Raw genomic sequence first — 8,007 nt, 5'->3', positions numbered from 1 at the left:
TCTTGGAAAGGGGTAAAAAATACACATCTTCAGCAAGACTTTCTTTTGGACAGGTTTTTTCACTCATTGACAGAAGATGGCTCTTCCCAGGCGAAACGTCTCTCTACGTTTCTCTGTAATTCCGTCTTTTTTTCACCAACTTGTTGGCACTGTGGCATTTGTCTTCGCCCTATCTTGGAAAGCCTTAGGACGTTCAAACATCAACCACATACTCGCGAAACACTAAATAGCCTGGTCCAACAACTGGCTCCTCGAATTTAACCCCGCCAAATGCAGTCATGAAGATCGGGGAAGGGCATAGAAGACTGCAGACAGAGTATAGGCTAGGTGGCAGTTATGACTTTTGAAGCTGTCGTTTTCGTACTTCGTACTGTCGCATACTCGTTTCTGGTTCTTCGACTAATCTTGTGTGTGTGTGTGTGTGTGTGTGTGTGTGTGTGTCTTAAAAACCATGTCTCAGTCACCAGGTCTTAAAATCCATGTCTCAGTCACCAGGTCTTATAAACCATGTCTCAGTCACCAGGTGTTGAAAACCATGTCTCAGTCACCAGGTCTCAACCACCAGGTCTTAACACTAGGTTTTAGTCGACCTAGAGAATGTACAGAGAACTTTCACGGCGCGCATAACGGAGATAAAACACCTCAATTACTGGAAGCGCTTGAGGTTCCTAAACCTGTATTCCTTGGAACGCAGGAGGGAGAGATACATGATTATATACACCTGGAAAATCCTAGAGGGACTAGTACCGAACTTGCACACGAAAATCACTCACTACGAAAGCAAAAGACTTGGCAGACGATGCACCATCCCCCCAATGAAAAGCAGGGGTGTCACTAGCACGTTAAGAGACCATACAATAAGTGTCAGGGGCCCGAGACTGTTCAACTGCCTCCCAGCACACATAATGGGGATTACCAACAGACCCCTGGCAGTCTTCAAGCTGGCACTGGACAAGCACCTAAAGTCAGTTCCTGATCAGCCGGGCTGTGGCTCGTACGTTGGTTTGCGTGCAGCCAGCAGCAACAGCCTGGTTGATCAGGCTCTGATCCACCAGGAGGCCTGGTCACAGACCGGGCCGCGGGGGCGTTGACCCCCGGAACTCTCTCCAGGTAAACTCCAGGTAATTTACTGGCTCCCTTACCTTCGTGTGTTAGTGTAACTTGTAAATGGTCCAACTTGGACCATTTACAAGTTACACTCCCCTCTCCTATGTGTGGGTTATTTATGTATTCTATACATATAGACAAATACTTCCCTTACCAGAATTTCACCCCTCACCCAAGTTACCACTCTCCCCACTTCTCCGTCCCCTGGATGCAACTCTCCCTCTCTTACAGTAAGCAGAAGGCAAGACCCAGATGCATCTTAGAGTCAAATGAAAGTTTAAAAGTCTTGCCCGTGTGTGATGGAGTCGCCACAGAAGAAGAGCGAGATGCAGGTGAGAGGAACGGAAACGATAGCAGATTACTTCTTCTTTGTTTCGCTACCACGCCTGCTGATTCAGTCTCTGAAGAAACCTACTGTGTAGGCGAAACGTTTTAATCAGCAACAAAGGTTAGGTTAGGTAAGGTTTGTCAGGAAACGTAGCCATAGCGGAACCAGAGCTCACAGGAATGATAGCGAATGCTATATTTCCCGGTGGATACTACGTAGTGAGGAGGGAGAGAAGAGAAAATATATGTAGAATTTGAAGAGAAGAATAATCTCTGTATACAAATACCTCTTAATTCTTCATGGATAAACATACAAATGATTTTTCTCAAAAGATTAATTGTATTGATTTATTTTTTAAATTAAAATTGTATAGCTGAAGACTCTCACGATAGGGGTCGCGGCCCCCAATTTGAGAACTTCAGGTTTCGATGCAAATGATTGATTGTGGACTCTGAACGTACCCTTCCAGCGACCATGATGTGTCTAATGACTCTAAACTCTATAATTACCAAGGGTGAGAATGCAAGTGTCGCAGCACGTGAGGATCACCCTTAATGATGCCCCCGGCATAAGATAATGCTTTCCTAAGAGACCAGTATGCAAATTAGGACATTCTCCTTTTGTTGGCGGCGTTAAATATGTGGCGGCTTTGCATAAGCCGGGGGAGGAAGCGGTCCATTGCTCCGTTGAGATGGAAATGGTACCTTCTGTTGGGGTAGTAGATAGGAGGACCGAGTCTGTTGCACCTTGGCAAGCAGTCGTTCCTGTCTCACTCATCCACTGCTGGACAAAGAGAGTGAACATAAGTGTATATACACAGAGAGGAGTGTGTGTGTGTGTGTGTACTCACCTAGTTGTGGTTGCAGGGGTCGAGTCACAGCGTGTGTGTGTGTGTGTGTGTGTACACTAAGACGTGCGTGTCTTTGTATATACACTGAGAGATGTGTGTGTGTGTGTGTGTGTGTGTGTGTGTGTGTGTGTGTGTGTGTGTGTACTCACCTATATGTACTCATCTATATTTGGTTGCAGGGTCACGTCATAGCTCATGACCCCGCCTCTTCGCTGGTCGATACTAGGTCACTCTCTCCCTCATAGCTCTGCTTAAAGCTATGTATGGATCTTGCCTCCACTACTTCATTCTCCAGATTATTCCACTTCCTGACAACTCTATGACTAAAGAAATACTTCCTAGCTTCCCTTTGGCTCATCTGAGTCTTCAACTTCCAATTGTGACCCCTTGTTTCTGTATTCCATCTCTGGAATATGTGTCTGTCCACCTTGTCAATTCGTCGCAGTATTTTGTATGTCGTTATGTCTCCCCTAACTCTCCTGTCCTCCAGTGTGTGTGTGTGTGTGTGTGTGTGTGTGTGTGGGTGGGTGGGTGTGTGTGTGTGTGTGTATGCATGCATGCATTCTGTTACACTATCTTAAACTCAACTGTTTAAAATGTTAAGGTTGTTAGATAGTGGGTAGTGCTCTAAAGACAGCCTCTTCTCTCTCTCTCCCTCATTCCAGATTAAAAACTGTTTTTTTTTCCCGTGTGTTTCAGCGAACAAGCGCGACTACCAGCGTCATCCGGTGTTGGTGTACATCCATGGTGAATCCTACGAGTGGAACAGCGGTAACCCTTACGACGGGTCGGTGCTGGCCGCCTACGGTCGCGTTGTCGTCGTAACTGTCAACTTCCGGCTGGGTGTCCTCGGTAAGTCTCGCTGGTTAATTGTTAAGTTATTTTTTAAGTTGTTGGGAAGATGTTTCGCTCTAGAGCTTCATCAGGTTAATGATAAAGCTCCAAACAGAGTGAAACATTGCCTCGGTAAAACTTTTTTTTTCTGTTGTTGACAGTTTGCTATGAAGGTCTGTTGTTAGTTCTCAGTAGCAAGTGTTCAGTCTTTGCTCCAGGCAGGTACTGCTGACAGGTACTGCTGGCAGATACTGCTGACAGGTACTGCTGACAGGTACTGCTGGCAGGTACTGCTGACAGGTACTGCTGGCAGGTACTGCTGGTAGGTACTGCTGACAGGTACTGGTAGCAGGTACTGCTGGAAGGTACTGGTGGCAGGTACTGCTGGAAAGTTCTTCGAGTCCAGCGCTCGAGATAACCTCAATGTTTCTCTCAGTCGCGAGTTCGGCAGAAATTCGTAACATTCAACTTTTTCTTGTCCTTGTTTTTTCAGTGTGTTAGTGGATGTTGGGTTAGGTAAGGTTGGTCAGGAAACAGGACAAGTGTTTGCTGACGCGGGTCTTAGATGATGACCCGCCGTTTTTCGTTCTGAACTCATTATTTTTCGAAGTACAAATGTATCTTGGTTCCACCGGGAAATTTACCCCCCCCCCTCTCTCTCTCTCTCTCTCTCTCTCTCTCTCTCTGTCTCTGTCTCTGTCTCTGTCTCTGTCTCTCCTCTCTCTCTCTCTCTCTCTCTCTCTCTCTCTCTCTCTCTCTCTCTCTCTCTCTCTCTCTCATTCGTTCATTCAGCCTTCAGTAGCCTGGCTCATTTTTAACATGACTTGTTACCCGCTGACAACTGTTTGATTCTTCTGACGTTACTTCTAGCAGATCGTCCAGACTAAGTTCAGATTATTATATTTAAAACTCTCTCTAAAACAAAGTAAGATTTAAGCAAGTAAATTTGTCTGCCCACTCTAAAGGATTACATAATACTAAGGGAGAAATTCATTTTTATCTTAGACATCTCTGACATTAATCAAGAAATCACATCATCTTAAAAATCCATCGTTGGCTGGTGTCTCAATGTTTTTTTTTCTTTTTATTTGCCATGAGGATCACGGTGACAGCCTCCACAGGTGAGGCTTCACCTGGGGGACGACAGGCGAGGAGAGGAGATGAATGGGAGAGGTCCAGAACACCTCCCAGGTCGCCCACAACGTACGTGATGTGGGCGACAAAACTCTCACTGGGCTCATTTTTTGCACTCGTTGTCGTTTCGTTCCTTGTAGAAACGACACTTGCTTTTATTTGGAGGATGAGGGGACGGCATTGTTTATCCCCTGTAGAGCTTCTTAAGGGTGTTGTAGGGCGAAATGTTGTCCTGATAAATCTTGCTGCGCAACGCTCACGTAAAGCCGTAGTAGAGCTTACTTCTTAAGGACGAAACGTCGTCCTCATACATCTTACTGTCCGACACGAGATTGTTGCATGGTACAATTGTACAATAATATACAAGTGTTCATTTTCCAACATTGTTCCATAGTTTGTATATATTGATATGCCTTGTATACATAGTATCCTGTGTATATTGTATGTCATATAAATCATGGTATACACGGAAAGCAATCTCTCTGAATGTATATACTCCGAGGTGTATATACATTCAGACATGTATATACATATACATGTCGTGCCGAATAGGTAAAACTTGCTATTTTTGGCTTAAATAGCAACGCTCTTCTTGCCGAATAAGGCAAGTGGAAATTTGTGTATGCAATAATTTCACAAAAATCATTCTGAACCTAACGAAAAAAATATATTTCATTGTGTTTGCTTATTATTAAATTATTTTAAACTTATCTAAAATATATTTAGTTGGATTAGACTAAATTAAATTGCGCTTGTTATAATAAGATCAGGTAAGTTTTCTAAGGTTCTTTTGGTACAAAATTATTAACTTTTACACCAACATAAATGAAAAATATATATTTTTAAACGTATAAGAGAAATTTTTAGAAAGGACTTAATTTTAAACGAGTTTTTGTTAATTGACCGATTTTACCTATTCGGTATATATATATCTACATATATATATATATATATATATATATATATATATATATATATATATATATATATATATATATATATATATATATATATATATATATATATATACCGAGAGGTGTATATACACTGTAAACTAGACAGCTTAGTTGACTAGACAGCCTGATTGACAGGTAAGTTCCAGACACAGCCTGTCATCTTGACCACAGATATGACACTGTTGCAAAAACAGTCAAATGGGTGACTGTTGACAGATCCTTGAACAGTGGAAACAGTCTGGTCCTGAGTTAGGAAATTAAATCAATAATAAATAGATATAACTACGTAGCAGATAATTTATTAATTCGATTGTGTAAATAACGTCGAATTTTGAGTTTAACACTTATTGTGGGAGTAGGTGACACAAACTGGTCTACCCGTGGTGGTCTACCCACTGTGGTCTACCCACTGCTGTCTACCCACTGTAGTCTCCCCATGGTCTACCCACTGTGGTCTACCCATGGTGGTCTATCCATGGTGGTCTACCCACTGTGATATACCCAACTGTGGTCTACCCGTGGTCTCCCCATGGTGGTCTACCCATGGTGATCTACCCACTGGTCTACCCATAGTGGTCTACCCACTGTGGTCTACCCCAGTGTGGTCTACCCTACTGTGGTCTACTCCACTGTGGTTTACCCATAGTCTCCCCACTGTGGTCTACCCCTCTGTGGTCTACTCCACTGTATTCTACCTCACTGTGGTCTACCCTACTGTGGTCTAACCCACTGTGGTATACCCCAATGTGGTCTCCGCACTGTGGTCTACCCCACTGTAGTCTTTCCCACTGTGGTCTACCCCACTGTGGTCTACCCTACTGTGGTCCACCCCACTGTGGTCTACCCATGGTCTCCCCACTGTGGTCTACCCCACTGTGGTCTACCCCACTGGTCTACCCCACTGTGGTCTACCCCACTGGTCTACCCCACTGTGGTCTACCCCACTGTGGTCTCCCCATGGTGGTCTCCCCACTGTGGTCTACCCCACTGTGGTCTACCCCACTGGTCTACCCCACTGTGGTCTACCCCACTGTGGTCTACCCCACTGTGGTCTCCCCATGGTGGTCTCCCCACTGTGGTCTACCCCACTGTGGTCTACCCCACTGGTCTACCCCACTGTGGTCTACCCCACTGTGGTCTACCCCACTGGTCTACCCCACTGTGGTCTACCCCACTGTGGTCTACCCCACTGTGGTCTCCCCATGGTGGTCTCCCCACTGTGGTCTACCCCACTGTGGTCTACCCCACTGTGGTCTACCCCACTGGTCTACCCCACTGTGGTCTACCCCACTGTGGTCTCCCCATGGTGGTCTCCCCACTGTGGTCTACCCCACTGTGGTCTCCCCATGGTGGTCTCCCCACTGTGGTCTACCCCACTGTGGTCTACCCCACTGGTCTACCCCACTGTGGTCTACCCCACTGTGGTCTACACATGGTGGAGCGTAGTAAAGTAACTTCAATCTTGATTTCCCCCCCTCAAGGGAGGTTCCTTGACGCTGGTGAGGGGGGCTCTTGATCCAGGGAATTGGATCTATGCTCCAGTTCCCTGAATTAAGCCTGAATACCTTCCACCCCCCACACAGGCGCTGTATAATCCTACGGGTTTAGCGCTCCCCCAGGGAGGGAATATATTTTCCCACGTCTCGCCGACAGTGGGAGCTTCGTTAAAACCTTTCGTCGCGGGCGAAACGTCGTAAGGTAGATGTTTTTACCCCATTAATGTCCCTTTACTCTCCCACTTGACAACTTAGATCAGTATCTGTTAAAAGTTTTACTTAAAAGTTAAGTGGATCAGTTATATGTTTTTATTTACACAATATTTACACGTAGTGGGATTTACACAGCAGTATTTACACGTAGTGGGATTTACACAGTAGTATTTACACGTAGTGGGATTTACACAGTGTTATTTACACGTAGTGGGATTTACACAGTAGTATTTACACGTAGTGGGATTTACACAGTGTTATTTACACGTAGTGGGATTTACACAGTAGTATTTACACGTAGTGGGATTTACACAGCAGTATTTACACGTAGTGGGATTTACACAGTAGTATTTACACGTAGTGGGATTTACACAGCAGTATTTACACGTAGTGGGATTTACACAGTAGTATTTACACGTAGTGGGATTTACACAGCAGTATTTACACGTAGTGGGATTTACACAGTAGTATTTACACGTAGTGGGATTTACACAGTATTTACACGTAGTGGGATTTACACAGCAGTATTTACACGTAGTGGGATTTACACAGTAGTATTTACACGTAGTGGGATTTACACAGCAGTATTTACACGTAGTGGGATTTACACAGTAGTATTTACACGTAGTGGGATTTACACAGCAGTATTTACACGTAGTGGGATTTACACAGTAGTATGTACACGTAGTGGGATTTACACAGTATTTACACGTAGTGGGATTTACACAGCAGTATTTACACGTAGTGGGATTTACACAGTAGTATTTACACGTAGTGGGATTTACACAGCAGTATTTACACGTAGTGGGATTTACACAGTAGTATTTACACGTATTGGGATTTACACAGTGTTATTTACACGTAGTGGGATTTACACAGTAGTATTTACACGTAGTGGGATTTACACAGCAGTATTTACACGTAGTGGGATTTACACAGTAGTATTTACACGTAGTGGGATTTACACAGCAGTATTTACACGTAGTGGGATTTACACAGTAGTATTTACACGTAGTGGGATTTACACAGCAGTATTTACACGTAGTGGGATTTACACAATAGTATTTACACGTAGTGGGATTTACACAG

At 44.3% G+C, this 8,007-nt stretch overlaps 1 protein-coding gene across 4 annotated transcripts in view; it reads left to right on the top strand.

Annotated features, from left to right (window-relative positions):
• Window positions 1–8,007, top strand: part of LOC128703825 (neuroligin-2) — a 446,601-nt gene that overhangs the window by 227,755 nt on the left and 210,839 nt on the right. For all 4 annotated transcript variants that reach the window (XR_011394466.1, XM_070103745.1, XM_070103747.1 and 1 more), the window contains exon 2: window positions 2,985–3,137. The gene's annotated coding sequence lies outside the window, so the exon portion shown is untranslated. The remainder of the gene's footprint in view (window positions 1–2,984; window positions 3,138–8,007) is intronic.

Source organism: Cherax quadricarinatus, chromosome 87, assembly GCF_038502225.1.
Source record: "Cherax quadricarinatus isolate ZL_2023a chromosome 87, ASM3850222v1, whole genome shotgun sequence".
NCBI lineage: Eukaryota > Metazoa > Arthropoda > Malacostraca > Decapoda > Parastacidae > Cherax > Cherax quadricarinatus.
This window is presented reverse-complemented; position numbering and strand designations above follow the sequence as displayed.